The following is a 16,622-nucleotide window of genomic DNA, read 5'->3' as shown; positions in this document are numbered from 1 at the left end:
GCAAGAGTCCTAAAATACATTAAAGTTTGTGGGTGTAACATGAAAAAATATGGAAAAGTTCAAGGGGTATGAATATTCCTTTTACCTGGGCAATTTAAGACACAAAAGCTGCGCCGTGATTGGTTGCTGTGGCCAACAAAGCAAGTTTTTCCATTTCTGTCCATTTTTTTGTTTGTTTTTTTCTGGTGGAACCTTCTCCTCATAAGTTATAACAGTCTCATGTATAATCAAAATAATAATGTAAATGACATATGACGGGGCGGTCACTGGGACAGAGCTGAGCTCCTGTGCAGAGGTGACAGCAAAGAACTCGTCAGCACTGGGAAGGGTGACCGCTTTGAAATTTTGTCTGCTGACCTGCGCAATAAAGTTTCATTGAAAAAAAAAAAAAAAAAAAACGGAGTGAAAAGAAAAGTGCCACGACTCCAGAGAGTCAGTAGAGAGGCTGAGCCGGCTCTGCCCGCAGCACATTGTCACAGGACGCTCCGCTCCCCGCCACCTCTGTCAGCTCCACAGCGCAGGTAAGTGACCACGGCTGGCGACAAGAGCTGCCAGCTTGTCACCTACTAGCAGGCAGCGCTGCACAGCGACCATCTGCCCGTACACAGTGCAGTGGAATCTGGGGGGTTTCATATGGATGCAATTATTATCATCATGGATTTATATGATCGCATCGAATAATATAGATTTAGATCGTACGTTGCAGAAATCGGTTCCCTCCTGATAAACTCTGTCCTCCTCTACAGAAGTGATTGCCTTCTGTTTAGCACGATCAGTCATCGATCTGGTCGCCTTTTGCAGTCTGCAACCGATTTGAGTCATTATATATATTTTATTAAAAATAGCCACGTGGAACTACAAGTGCCAGCATGCCAGGGGTATAATGCTACGTGTTGGGAGTTGTAGCTGGCCAGCTGTTGGATCCTATGAATGAGCTAGTGACAGATGTGGGGACAGGAATGCAGAGGCTTCAACCGATCGGGTATGGATCTGGCATATGGTAGGGGGGGGGGGGGGGGGGGGGGGGGGTGACGTCTGCTCCCTCTACGTGTCAGTCTGGGGAGATCCCAAAAATCGCAGAGCCTTGATTGATGGCGTGCAGCTTCCAGGAAAGTTGTAGGATTTGGGGGAGCAGGGGGTGCACCGATTCCCCCCCCCCCCCCCCGATTTCAGGGAACACCCAGCAGATCAGAGGAAGGTCCCCAGATCTGGTCATCATGGAAAGTCTGAGGTAGAGGTCTCCTGAGTGCCGCTCTGGAGGAGGCTACGTGTCCACCTCTCCTGTGAGGGACACGTCTGCTTAACCCATCTAGCGGTCTGGAAAGACCATGCTAATCTGCATCCTACGGAGGGGGCGGGGCCTCATTAGCATACGGCCGGCCCCTCTCCTGCTCCATCTGCCCGCAGCACTGATTTTCTCTAGCTTTCATCTTTCTTTCTTTCCCCCTCATCTGGTGAGATTGCAGGTTTTCTGAGTGTCCCTGTGGCTTTCCTGACGCCCATTTTCAGGAGAGGGCCTTACTTTGTGATAGTGATCTTCCCCTAAAATAAGTGATGTCTAGCTATGCAGGCACATCCGTTAGGTTGGGTTCTTCCATACAATGCCGGGGTCACGCTACACGTCTCCTATAGGATTCATTATATGTGTGAATTCCATTGTGGTCTGTTATGGGGGCTGCCACTTTGCGACCCGAGACCATAGCATTGGATTTTTTTTTTTTCTTTTTTGGGCCGTGGTGTGTTGCATTGTAAACCTATAGACCATGTGACATCGAGATCTTAAAGGAACCGTCAGAGATAGGCGTCATGCCCACGACCGCGTTCACATTGCGGTCTACAAACCACGGATCTGCAAAATATGGAAGCCCTTGGTGGAAACCTAAATTTTTCTCACTCCCATCACTAGAAATGACTATTCTCCTCCGCAATACGGACAAGAATAGGACTTGTTCCAATTTTTTTTTAAATGGATGACATCCGTGGTTTGTGGAGCACAATACGCACATGGTGGTGTGCATGAGGTCTTAAAGGAGGGATAAAGATAGTGATGGCCTATTGCTAGGATATGCCGTCACTTTGAGATCTGTGGAGGTCCTACACCGCTGATCCTGAGATACCAGTAGTAGGACCACCGCTGATTTGATACTTATCACCTATTCTGTGGATAGGTCAAAAGTCAGGGGGCGCGACCTCCGGCACTCCAGGTGTTGTGAAACTGCAGCGTCCAGCAGGTGCACTGGCTCATCTGCTCCTGGAACTTCCACAGAAGTGAATGGAGCATGCTGGGAGTTGTAGTTTCACAACAGCTGGCGTGCCCGAGGTTGCTTGATCACTGTCATAAGTTATAGTATGAGAAGCCCTTTAATGGTACTTCCAAGGGGTGGTCCCATGACAAACCTCTATCCACGTCATAGAGGATAAGTGACTAATCGGCTGGGGTCTGACTGCTGAGGAGAACGAGGGCTCTATGTCCACCTGCTTGCATGTAGCGACACTCATCTCCTATCATGTGGATAAGGGGATGTGTTTGTCATGGAACAAACCCTTTAAGAGCCTGGAATCTGTTTACAGACACCACCGTTATAGCTGATACCCCAAAAGTGGAGGTGGAAATGCTGTCCCGTAGAGATCATTCACACAAGAGGATTTTGTGTCCATATTCCCCCCCTCCTTTTCCAAGAGCAGGTTCCAGCGGACGTAGGAGGACAACCTTTCCGTCGTACCTGCACTTCATAGAGACATATGAAAAGTTTTGATCGGTGGGGGTCTGAGCGCTGAGACCCCCCACTATTGCTCTCTCTTCGCTGCAGTAGACAGGGCTCCTAGACTTTCTATTTCTCTACTCATTCTAATGACCATGGGAGCCTCAGCGCTCAGACCACCACTCATTATGACATATCAAAAGTTTTTTCAAAGTGCAGTGATCTTTTAAAGTTTTTACTTCTTCTTCCTAGGTTTATATCCCGGTTTTACTTAAAGGAGTTTTCCATCTCATTATCTGTTGTCAGATCACTTTATGATCAGTAGGGGGGGGGACCCTACTGCTGAATCGGAGCTGCGACCCCTTTTCCTTGCACAGTGACTCCCTGTAACCCTGCTGTGCAGCAAACCCTATATTATTGAATGCAGCCACCCTGCAGTTTCCTGGGGACCTGGGGGCCACAGTCCAGGGGGAAAACGGAAAGGGACGCAGAGCTTCACCAGGACTTCATCTATTTTATTCTCGGGATCAGCGGGTTCCAGAGGTCAGACCTCCACACATCAATAAAGTGATGGCTAACCTCTGGCACTCCAGCTGTGGTAAAACTACAACTCCCAAGATATACACTTGCTTGGCTGTTCTCCATAGAAATGAATGGAGCATGCTGGGAGTTGTTGTTTCACCACAGCTGGAGTACCAGAGGTTAGCCATCGCTGTAGAGAAAACTCCTTTAACATCTTTTTCATCTTAGTAACTTTTTGATCAGCATTAGATAATTTTAATTAAATTGTGGACAACCCCTTTAAATATATATATTTTTTTTATTAATCCACAACCCCTTCCCCCCTCCCCCAAGTGGAACCTGTGACAGGAACTATACGTACCTGCTCTCCACCGCTCAGTTCCAGGCTGTCTTCACTGCACAGATGAGGTCATGTGCGCTACTGCAGCCAGTGACTGGCATCAGCAGAGACGTGTCCCCAAGTGGCATATGACCCAGGGCCTTACTTCTTAGGCCAGTCATTGACTGCAGTACTTACAGGAGTAATTGGCAATGTGTATTTATGTAATGAGAATGCTGTTACATAACATAGGAGACCCTTAGTAGAGAATTTATTGTGCCCTCTGCTCCAGAACTCTGTCTTCAAAACATTGGAGTACTGAAGCGTGCTTGGCTTTTTTCGGAAGTCCCATTGAAGTGAATGGAGGCGCACTGTACAAGTGCAGCCAGTGCTCCTTTCACTTCTTAGGGGGTTGACAGCAATAGCCAAGCCAGCATTCTGCTATTTTCGGCACTCTCATAGGAATGAATGGAGGGTTGGCCGCACATGCGTGATGCACCGTCTGGGACTTTGCGGGCTCCATTCTAAGCATAGGTGCGGGTCCCAGAGATGGGACCCACACCTGTCAGACGCTGGGGGCATATCCTAGTGTCCGAGATGGAATATCCCTGTAACCTTTTTATTTTTCTGTTCACAAGGTGACATAAGGGATGTTTTTTGCAGGATAAATTGTACTTTGTAATGGCCTCCAATGTAGTGGGAAGCTTGAAAATAATTCCAAATGGTGTGAAACTGGGGGGAAAACGCAATTCTATTGTAGTTTGTCTTGTATTTTAGTACAAAAAAAAAAAAGTTTTTATTTTGTCAGCATCGCCATTTTCTGACCCCCCCCCCCCCCCCCCCCCCCATGACATTTTTTATAGTTAAGTCTACAGAACTGTGTGAGGGCTCATTTTTTTTTTGGCGGATGATCTGTAGTTTTTGATACCATTTTGGAGTGTGTATAAAGTTTTGATAACTTTTATTCTGTTTTTGAGGAGGTGAAGCGATGAAAGGCATTTCATTTGGCATTTTTAATTTTTGTTTCGTTAAGGTGTTCATCTTACTATTTATTGTTTATTTTTATTATGGGGAAAAGCGGATGATTTAAGTTTTTTTAATACCGTATATATTTTTAAAAACAATTTTTTACTCTTTTAAAATCCCTCTAGGGGACTTGAGCGTGTGGTCGTCTGATTGCTACTTTCATAGACTGCAATGAATTACCATTGCAGTCTATGGGAGATTCAGTAGTTTCTTTATGGAGCCCTGTCACAAGCAGGACTCCATAGGAACATCACGGTGGTAGGGAGGGTAGCCTTTGGAAGGCTCAAGGCTACCACAGCGAATTAACGACTTCCCCGTTCTCAGTGCTGGGCGCCCATGGAAAGCCACTTCAGATTCCATGATCATGGCACCTGAGCGGTTAAATCCCTGTGATTGGCATTATTGCTGACCACAGTTATTAGCTCCGGGTGTCTGCTGTGTATAACAGAAGGTGCCCAGCGGAGTGCACTGGAGTGGGTGCCGTCTTTAAAGACCGTACATGTCCCTTACTTGTATGGCACATGTCAAGAAGGGGTTAAAGGTGCACCAAATTGAACAAACAACATGTGATAAATTTGGTGCAAAGTGTGCAGACTCAAGCAATACTGACTTCAGGTATTTCCTCCATGATACATTCCCCTCATGGTTTTGTACCTCAGAAGAGGTCCACTTACCGCCTTGAAGCTTCTCATTCCAGTCTCTTCAGGAACTTAATTAAATTTCAAAACCTATTGTCTGTCACCAGGAAATTCCAACCAGATACAATGTATGGTGGGGCTGGCTCAGCAGAATGGGATGATACATTTTGGATCACTATCCTTTGCTTCATTCTGGAGGGGTTATCCAGGAATTGATAATGATGACCTATCATCAGGAGGGTGTACGGGTCCCGGATCAGCTGTTTCAGGAAGCTGCAGTGCTCACCAGAGCTCTGGGTGGTGGCTCCGCAGGCTCCTAGCGGCTTTCCAAGCACAGTGCTGTACATCGTATGGTGGCTGTGCTTGGTATCGCAGCTCAGCCTTAGTCCTAGTTCACACGAACTTGTTTTTTTTGCGAGTGTACGGGCCGTTTTTTTGGTGTTCCGTATACGGAACCATTCATTTCAATGGTTCCGCAAAAAAAAACGGAATGTACTCCGTATGCTTTCCGTTTCCGTATTTCTGTTTTTCCGTTCCGTTGAAAGATAGAACATGTCCTATTATTGCCCGCAAATCACATTCCGTGGCTCCACTCAAGTCAATGGGTCCGCAAAAAAAAGGGAACACATACGGAAATGCATCCGTATGTCTTCCGTATCCGTTCCGTTTTTGCAGAACCATCTATTGAAAATGTTATGCCCAGCCCAATTTTTTCTATGTAATTACTGTATACTGTATATGCCATATGGAAAAACGGAAACAAAAGACGGAACAACGGATCCGTGAAAAACTGACCGCAAAACACTGAAAAAGCTATACGTTCGTGTGAACTAGGCCTTACTGACTTGAATGGGGCTGAGCTGCAACTAGGCCATGTGACCAATGTAGGTTACATCACATAGCTATGGAGCACCAGCCTCTCCTAACAGCTGATTGGTGGGGTCCGGGGTATTGGACCACTGCCGATCTGATATTGATGACCTATCCAGATATAAATTCCTGAATAAGCCCTTTAGGGTCCATTCACACGTCTGCAAATGGGTCCGCGTCCGTTCCGCAATATCGGGAATGGGTGCGGACCCATTAATTCTCAATGGGGCAGGAATGGATGCGGAGAGCACACTATGTGCTCTCCGCATCCGCATTTCCGGAGCGTAGCCCCGAACTTCCGCGCCGCGGCTCCGCAAAAAAATAGAACATGTCCTATTCTTGTCTGCAATTGCGGACAAGAATAGGCAGTTCTATGGGGGGGTGCCGGCTGGGTGTATTGCGGATCCGCAATACACCACGGACGTGTGAATGGACCCTAAAGGCCTCATGCATACGACCATATGTATTTTGCGGTTGCGCAAAATATGGAAACTGTCCCTGTTGCATCCACATTTTTTTGCAGACCCGTTGACTTCAATGGGTCAGTTCGCATTTTGCCGACAAGTATAGGACGCGTTCTGTCTTTTTGTAGAACGGACATAAGGATGGGAAAGCAAGAACTACAAGTAGCAGCACACTGCTTTATGCACACAGACTCCGGAAACATGAATAAATGTAACTGGCATCATTGGTATACTACTTACTATATGATAATTAGAAGTTCTTTGCTCACATTTTTGATCAAACCTGTGTCGGGCCCATCTACTAGAGGCACTATCAGACTTGCCTCTCCTGGACTCTTGGCAATGTAGAATTCAGCTAGATCACAGATTAGAAGCACTAGGCACAGTCCAATAGAGGGCAGCCAAAAGAGAGTTAGACCAGCACCTCCAAACTGTGCATGCTACCATTGCCGCAATGTAAAAGCTGCGTGTGTCAGTTTCACAAACAGATACAGTATGACCCCAAAATGCGGACCATGGACCCATTGAAGCCAATGGGAGAGATTGTAACTAGTGTAAAGGAAAACTAGCTTAGCAACCAATCTGATTCCACCTTGTTTTGTGTTCTGCAAACCACGGATCTGCTATGTGAGTCCACATGGTGGTCCTTATGGTGCGGCAAAGTATAGGTCATGTCCTATACTTTGCGGCGTGGAAGGGCTTCCTCATTTGGAAGCCCTGTGCTGTATATAGCCTTGTCAATCATGGGGGGTGGGGGATAGAGGACAGAGGGTGCTCCAAGGCTTCTGACCAGCCCCTTGGTGTTCACTAGGGACGAGCGAATCGATTTTGGATGAAACATCCGAAGTCGATTCGCATTAAAATTCATTCTACTAATGTATTGTCTCCGATGAGCCGAAGTTATTGCTTTGCGAAGTCTCACGAGACTTCGCGCAATAACTTCATAAATTAATTTGTACTGTAAAAAAAACATCGGAGCCAATACATTCTAATACTGTACCGAGCTCCTGCTCCGTACAGTATTAGAAGGAAGTTTTATGTGAATCGACTTCGGATGTTTCATCTGAAGTCGATTCGTTCATCCCTAGTGTTCACCTGAGTGGGACTTGCAGAAATCCATGGACTTGCTGCCCCATTCAAATTAATGGAACCGATTTTCTGCCACAAGTGAAGGCACCCTAATACTAAGTGCTCATGCACACCACCGTTGGATGTTTTGCGGTCTGCAAATTGCGGATCCGCAAAACACAAATACTGGCCGTGTGCCTTCCGGTTTTCTGAGACTTTTTAATATTGATGACTTCTCCTCAGGATAGGTCATCATTATCTGATCGGTTGGGGTCTGACACCCAGGATCCCCGCTGATCAGCTTTTTCAGAAGGCATTGGTGCTTGCAGTAGCAGAGCTTTATGTCATTCTGATCCTGTAGAAGTAAGGTCATGCAGAGGCACATAGTATTCTAAATCCGTATAATGCTGTGCGGCGCGCTCCTGTACGAGGAGCAGTGTCCAGAACGGAGGATCACGCTCACAAATGGAATGTGATTCCTGCACTGGACACGCTTGTGTAAAATGGCCCTAAAGCTCCTTCCAGGGTAAGGGCTCATGCACGCAACCATGCCCGTATTGCGGTCCGCAATCCCGATGGTGCGGAATGGAGGCACGGAACAGAAACGCTACGGAGTGCTCCCATGGGTTTTCTGTCCGTGCCTCTGCACCGCAAAAAAGGAGTGCATGCACAACTTTTTTTTTGCGGTACGCACCGTTGAATGCGGATCGGAGTCTGCGTCTACAGATGGTGGGCACACGATCGGTGCCCGCAATTTGCGGTCTGCAGCACGGGCTCGGCTGGCACATGTTTGTGTGCATGAGCCCTAAGCACGATCATCACTTGTATGCTACAAGGTTTTCATCACTAGAAAATGACTTCATGACAGTATGAATAGATGGCGGTAGGTAATAAGGAAATTGGCAAACGAATGGGCATCGCTATTTGCCTCTCCTAAAGAACGAGGAGTCATTTTCCAAGTAGTAAAACTAGAACCATGTCATTCTCACTGACAAGTTCCCGGACTGCATGAAAGCTGAATCCCACAGCTTGAGTTGCACTGGCATCGTTTGGCACAAGTAGCCATTCATTTTCTGTCTTAGGCTGGCATTACGTGGTATGACAATGATCAATGTGTAGCACTGCCTGAATCTCAAGAAACGTAAGTGAATGGGGTTCTGTTGGGTCCTGCAAGTTGCTGAGTCTCCAGAATCGCAAAAAAGGCAAGTACTGCTGGTATTTTTTTAAGACTCTGGAGTCGTAGTCGCAGAAACGTGTAAATCGTGTTGTGACCCTATTCCCTTCCATTATGCCACACAGTGAATTTTGGACATGTGACGCTTTGCCATGTAGTCCCAGCTTAAAGGCATTGTGACATGGGCACTATTGTGTGGAGGAGGAAATGTATAAGGCTACATGCACATGACCGTATGTATTTTGTGGTCTGCAAACCGCGGACGCACTTTCCTCAGCCCTTATTATAGAAATGGCTTTTCTTCTCCGTGAATAGGAATTGTTCTATGATCCTTGGAACAGCCACATGGATGCGGACAGCACACTGATGTCCATGTGCTGGCCACATTTCTTGCTGCCCCATAGAAATGAATGGGTTCCTTGTGCGATCCACAAAAAAGTGAATTGGAGGCAGCCCCAAAATACGGTCTTGTGCAGGAGGCCTCATCCTTCTGGTGTTTGACCAGTAACAGACAGCGCCGGTCTTCTGGATGAAGGGTGGGAGCCCCAGTCCACCAGTACAGACCGGGGGGGCGAGGTTGAGAATTTATCAGAACTGGTGTAAAGGAAACCTGATTTAGTTGCTCATAGCAACCAATCAGATTCCATCTTCCATTTTTTAGAGCTCCTTTGGAAAATCAAAGGAGGAATCTGATTGGTTGCTATGTGCAACTAAGCCAGTTTTCCTTTAGGCTGGGTTCACATCTGCGCTGTGAACTCCAGCAGTCTGTTCAGGCGGAGCATAGCCGAATACCACAGTGCACCGCCGGATCCCCATTCACTGTAATGGGGTCTAGTAGTAGTCTGGCCGCTTTCCGGCATATATGCCGGATGTTGCGTGTAGCATATTTAATTTTTTTTGTCCGGCATGTATACACCTGATACAGTGGCGGAGTTCACATCACAGATGTGAACCCGGCCTTACACTAAGCCTCGTGCAAACGGCCGTTCCATACATTGCGGGCCCCAATGCATAGGCACTATCTGTTTGGCTGCCGCAGCAGATCCAGCCCCATGTTCTATTTTATTTTTATTTTTTTTGTTTTTGCAGTGCGGAGGCTTGGAGTGAAACCCCATGGAAGCACTCTGTAGTGCATATGTGGGGTTCCGTGACTCAGTTCCGCACTGGACCTTCCGGATTGCGGACCCATTCAAGTGAACACCCGGCCGGTGCCGGTATATTATGGACCCGCTATTTGCGGGCTGTAACACGGGCACGGCTGGGCAACAGCTGTGTGCATGAGGCCTAGTTTGATATATCTTGCCCCAGGTCTTTCAGTATCAGGTAGGTGAGTCAAGCACCAGGTGTACTAGCCCTTGAAGATGGGTGTGGAGCAGCTAGAAGCCATTCTCTGGTTGAGGACACAGGAAGGGAGATCCGTGTGGAGAAGTCTATAAGAAAAGCTGCTGAGGTATGGTTTTGGTAAACTGGCAGGGAGAAGCTCTATCACGGTCAGACATGGACATCTGATGTATAGTAAGTAGGGATGAGCGAATCGACTTAGCATGAAACATCCGAAGTAGATTCGCATAGAACTTTGTTTCAACACTGTACTGAGCGAGCACTCCTTACAGTATTAGGCCTCATGCACACGACCGTTCCGCAATTTGCGGAACGGAACAGGAGGCCCATTATAGAGATGCCTATTCTTGTCAGCAAAACGTCTCAATTATTCTGGGGTCACTGAACGGAGCCACGGATGCAGACAGCACATAGATTGCTGTCCGCATCTTTTGCGGACCTATTGAATTGAATGCATTCCGTATACGGAACCAAAAAACGGCCTGTATACGGAGCGCAAAAAAAACCGTTCGTGTGAACGAGCCCTTTGAATGTATGGTACGTTGGAACCGAGCCTGCGTTTGGGAAATGTTTTTTTTTTACAGTATAAATCAATTTCTGAAGTTATCACGAGACTTCGCAAAGTAATAACTTCGGCTCATCGGAGCCAATACATTCTAATACTGTACGGAGTGCTCGCTCAGTACAGTATTGAAACTAAATTTTATGCGAATCGACTTCGGATGTTTCATCCGAAGTTGATTCGCTAATCCCTAATAGTAATTGCCGGACGGGCAAGGATTTAATTTTGCTGCCAGTTTTATTTTTATGCCTGCAAGCTTTTCTATAAATCCTGACTTTGTGTCTGTTTTCCGCCAAATCAGGCCAACAACAAAGAATAGTCTTAAAGGAGTTCTCTGGAAATACAGATTTTTATATTTTTATTTTTTTTCCAGCTAGAACCTTCTTTTGCACACAGAAGATTCATACTTATCTGCTCCCCACCGCTGTCTCCATTTTCCAGTCCTTGGCTTGTTATCTTCTGGGACTACATGGGCATGGTCACATACTCTGCTGCAGCCAGTGACTGGCTTCAGTGGTGATGTGGCTAGAAGAAGCAGAATGTCACTGCTGAAGCCCGTCACTGGCCACAGTGGAGCATGTAACCATGCCCATGTAGTGCTGGAGACCTGAACATGGACATAGCAGAGGTGTCAGGGAGCAGGTAAGGACCCATTCATTTCAGCGGGGCCGCAAAAGACGCGGACAGCACACCATGTACTGTCCACATGCGTACTTCTGTTCCTCAGCCCCGCAAAAAAGATAGAACATGTCCTATTCTTGTCACTATTACGGACAAGTATAGGCATTTCCATGATGGGGCTGGATGTTCCATTCCGCAAAAATGCAGAACACACATGGCCGGTATCTATGTTTTGCGGATTCACCATTTTCCGACCGCAAAACACATAAGGTTGTCTGAAATGAGCTCTAAGTATGAATCTTCTGTTTACGGAGGCAGGCTGTGGGCACTTGCTGAAAAATCAGTGGGGGAGATTTATCAAGACTGGTGTAAAGGAAAATTGGCTTAGTTGCCCATAGCAACTGGTCTGATTCCACCTTTCATATTTCAGAGCCCCTCTGGATAATGAAAGGTGGAATCTGGTTGGGCAACTAAGCCAGTTTTGAAAAATCTCCCCTTTAAAGGGGTATTCCTATCTTGGACATTGGGCGCATAGCGCTAGAATATGCCCCCAATGTCTGATGGGTGCGGGTCCCAACTCTGTGAGCTGCACCTATATTTAGAATGGATCCCGCAACTGGCCAGAGGGCGGACTGCGCATGGGTGGCCACCCTCCGTTCATTTCTATGGGGCTGCCTAAAATAGCCGAGCAGCGCACTTGGCTGTTTTCGGAAGTCCCATAGGAATGAATGGCTGGCAGCTGCACATGCGCGGTGCACCCTCCGGAACTTTGCGTGATTAGTTCTAAGTGTAGGTGCAGGTCCCAGAGATGGGACTCACACCTATCGAACACTGGGGGCATATCCTAGCAATATGCCCCAATTTCCAAGATGGAAATAACCCTTTAAGCTGGGACGTAGTTAATTTTTATAGAAAAGATTGCAAGCATAAAAATAAAACGGCAGCAAAATTAAATCCTAGCCCGTCTGGCGCTTACTATACATCAGACGTCCCTGTCTGACCGCTGCAGAACTTCTCCCTGCCAGTTTACCAAACCCATACTTCAGCAGCTTTTCTTATAGACTTCTCCACACAGATCTCCTTCCTGTGTCCCCAGCCAGAGAGCGGTTTCTAGCTGCTCCACACCCATCTTCAAGGGCTTGCACACCTGGTGCTTGACCTGTAGTGGTGGATTGGGGCTCCCACCCTTCTTTCTCTCCACGCCTGCTACCAGATCCTTGTTGCACATAATAGTCTGCTACTGGTGAACACCAGTTCTGCTTGCTGAAAACAGAAGGATGTGGCCTCATTTCAACGGGACCGAACACAGGTGCCAACCTTCTGGTCATTCTGAAAATTATAGAACTTTTCCTATGTTTGTTTTGCGGACACTAATACCCATTTCTATAAGGAAATTGCTTCATGCACACGGACATTATCTGTATTTTGCGGATCCACGGTTGGCAGACCGCAAAGCAGATACGGTAACGTACACGAGGGCTAATACGTTTTCTCCTCCACACAGTAGTGCCCATAGTCCATGTCACAGTATTTACAGTAGTTGTAGGTTGTCTCATCTGTGAGACATGATTTGAGAATCCAAGAACATCTAGATATCTTTGCACAACCAAAAAAGTGTCTGCAACATACTACTGCAGTGCATACATACAACAAAAATACTTAAAGGGGTTATCCAATCCTATAAAAAGCCCCACAATATGCCGGGCACCCCACACGGAATATACTTACCTGGGAACACCGCTCCCTGCGCTACTCCTAGTCCCCGCACCGCCGCTGCTGCTTCTCCCTGTGGGCGGAGGAAAACATCCGGTGGTGGGGGGTGGGGAGAGCAGCCAATGGCGGGTAGGGACGAGCGGCGCAGGGAGCGGCGACCCAGGTAAGTATATTCAGTGTGGGCGGCCTGGCATATTGGGGGGCTTTTTATAGGTTTGGATAACCCCTTTAAATCGCAGAAACGTGTTCTCCACAGACAGCACACGTACCCATTCATTGTAATGTGTGTATTCACACATCAGTTTCTTACCAGGGTCCGTGTTTTTAGCACGGATGCATGTTCTATTTTGTCTGTTCGCGGATCCATCACGCCCATTATAGTCTATATGGGTCCGTGAAAACCACAGATGCCATCCGTGTTTCAGGGATTAATAGGAGGAAGAGATGCTTTGAAAATTATTTTTCCGTTGTGCATGATCATTGAAACACGGATGCCACACGGACAGCAAAAAACAGACACACGGATCCTTCACGGGCAGCTTCACGGAGGCATCACTGACCATCTTTTCACGGATTTAAGCACGGACTTGAGAATGAGGTTTAGGCTATGCGCACACATAACTGATTAGCTGTGGATTTTCGTGCCCCAAATCTGCAGTATTGTAAGTAAAGTGGATCAGATTTTAACTAATCTCATCCACGTGCTGCGTGTGGGGCGGATTTGAAATCTGTAGCATTTTATGATCTCTACCCTTTGCAATGCAGAGGGTGAAGTTAGCAGCCTTTTCCACAGCAAAAACCCTGCATGTAATACATGCGGTTTTCTGCTGTGGAACCACGGCAAAACCTCCTGCAGCCGTTTTCACTGTATTTTCCGTTGTGTGGAAATAGGAAAATGACCGGGCTTTCTGCCGTCTACTAGATTGTATTTATGAGACTCCTATGACTTCCATTAACTGTTGAGATATTTTTCGCCCTGAGACAAGCGCACCTTGATGAGCACATCACTGTCTTCAAGTTGCCTGTTGGAGAGCCAGGGTCCCCCGTACTATTTTACACAGGAGTCCTTTCTGTCCACCGCAGTTCATATTATGTAATGGAAGATCAGAACTGGCGTGACGGTAAACATCCTGCACTTGTCAAACGGCTCCTCTCACTAAAGCTATTTCCGTATTTTGCCGTCCATGGTGATGTGGAAATTGCTGGCAGATCGACTGCATTATGTTTAAATAGGAGTTTGGATGCATTCTAGTTCTTTCATAAACTCCCTGACAACATGAAATCAGTGGCACAAGTCGTGGTGGAGCCAATCCGGGTATAATGCAATGTGACAGGCAGTCCTTAAATGAATGAAAGGGCATGCTGTATTAATGCTGCAACAAAGGCCATCCTTCTGTGCAGCCCGGTCAGGAGAGCTTTGCCTTGGTATACTTACTGTAGATCAAAGCGTCTTCTAGGATCAGACCTGGTGGTAGTGATGTGGTATTGCTCCTAGACCATAAAAAGAATTAGAAGTCTCCCTTGGTCACTGCAACAAATATATATATATATATATCACTGCTCAAAAAAATAAAGGGAACACTTAAACAACACATTGTAACTCCAAGTCAATCACACTTCTGTGAAATCAAACTGTCCACTTAGGAAGCAACACTGAGTGACAATCAATTTCACATGCTGTTGTGCAAATGGGATAGACAACAGGTGGAAATTATAGGCAATTAGCAAGACACCCCCAATAAAAGGAGTGGTTCTGCAGGTGGTGATCACAGACCACTTCTCAGTTCCTATGCTTCCTGGCTGATGTTTTGGTCACTTTTGAATGCTGGCGGTGCTTTCACTCTAGTGGTAGCATGAGACGGAGTCTACAACCCACACAAGTGGCTCAGGTAGTGCAGCTTATCCAGGATGGCACATCAATGCGAGCTGTGGCAAGAAGGTTTGCTGTTTCTGTCAGCGTAGTGTCCAGAGCATGGAGGCGCTACCAGGAGACAGGCCAGTACATCAGGAGACGTGGAGGAGGCCGTAGGAGGGCAACAACCCAGCAGCAAGACCGCTACCTCTGCCTTTGTGCAAGGAGGAACAGGAGGAGCACTGCCAGAGCCCTGCAAAATGACCTCCAGCAGGCCACAAATGTGCATGTGTCTGCTCAAACGGTCATAAACAGACTCCATGAGGGTGATATGAGGGCCTGACGTCCACAGGTGGGGGTTGTGCTTACAGCCCAACACCGTGCAGGACGTTTGGCATTTGCCAGAGAACACCAAGATTGGCAAATTCGCCACTGGCGCCCTGTGCTCTTCACAGATGAAAGCAGGGTCACACTGAGCACATGTGACAGACGTGACAGAGTCTGGAGACGCCATGGAGAACGTTCTGCTGCCTGCAACACCCTCCAGCATGACCGGTTTGGCATTGGGTCATTAATGGTGTGGGGTGGCATTTCTTTGGAGGGCTGCACAGCCCTCCATGTGCTCGCCAGAGGTAGCCTGACTGCCATTAGGTACCGAGATGAGATCCTCAGACCCCTTGTGAGACCATATGCTGGTGCGGTTGGCCCTGGGTTCCTCCTAATGCAAGACAATGCTAGACCTCATGTGGCTGGAGTGTGTCAGCAGTTCCTGCAAGACGAAGGCATTGATGCTATGGACTGGCCCGCCCGTTCCCCAGACCTGAATCCAATTGAGCACATCTGGGACATCATGTCTCGCTCTATCCACCAACGTCACGTTGCACCACAGACTGTCCAGGAGTTGGCAGATGTTTTAGTCCAGGTTTGGGAGGAGATCCCTCGGGAGACCGTCCGCCACCTCATCAGGAGCATGCACAGGCGTTGTAGGGAGGTCATACAGGCACGTGGAGGCCACACACACTACTGAGCCTCATTTTGACTTGTTTTAAGGACATTACATCAAAGTTGGATCAGCCTGTAGTGTGTTTTTCCACTTTAATTTTGAGTGTGACTCCAAATCCAGACCTCCATGGGTTGAAAAATTAGATTTCCATTTTTTTTTTTTTTTTTTTTTGTGATTTTGTTGTCAGCACATTCAACTATGTAAAGAATAAAGTATTTCAGAAGAATATTTAATTAATTCAGATCTAGGATGTGTTATTTTTGTGTTCCCTTTATTTTTTTGAGCAGTATATATGTATGTGTGTGTGTGTGTGTGTGTGTGTATATATATATATATATATATATATATATTTTTTTTTTCTTTTTTTTTCTTTTTCTTTTAGGCGATTTACATATTTGAACCATTGTGTTCTGTGATAGTTTTTCTGGGCAGATGTCATGGTTCTGGGAGGGGGAGTATATAAGCTGTGGCCATCACCTACTATGACTCGTGGATCCTAAGCTATCTGTACATATGTGGTATCTTCCATTGTACTCCTGCTTATGATAATGAGCTGACTACTGAGAGGCGATTGTTACAGAGCGGGAAGTGGCAGGAGACTTAGGCTAAATGCACACGACCGGTCCGCAAACCGCGGATCCGCAAAAAACGGAAGCCTCCCGTGTGCCTTCCGCAATTTACGGAACGGGCGGGCCATTGTAGAAATGCCTATTCTAGTCCGCAAAACGGACAAGAATAGGACATGTT

At 46.9% G+C, this 16,622-nt stretch overlaps 1 protein-coding gene across 2 annotated transcripts in view; it reads left to right on the top strand.

The window, feature by feature from the left end:
• Nucleotides 1-397: 397 nt before the first annotated feature.
• RRBP1 (ribosome binding protein 1) overlaps nt 398-16,622 on the top strand; it is a 90,999-nt gene continuing 74,774 nt past the window's right edge. For both annotated transcript variants that reach the window (XM_040429663.1, XM_040429662.1), the window contains exon 1: nt 398-521. The gene's annotated coding sequence lies outside the window, so the exon portion shown is untranslated. The remainder of the gene's footprint in view (nt 522-16,622) is intronic.

This window comes from Bufo bufo, chromosome 4, assembly GCF_905171765.1.
Source record: "Bufo bufo chromosome 4, aBufBuf1.1, whole genome shotgun sequence".
Classification (NCBI taxonomy): Eukaryota; Metazoa; Chordata; class Amphibia; order Anura; family Bufonidae; genus Bufo; species Bufo bufo.
Note: the sequence above shows the minus strand (reverse complement) of the source record. Positions and strands in the feature narration are given on the sequence as shown.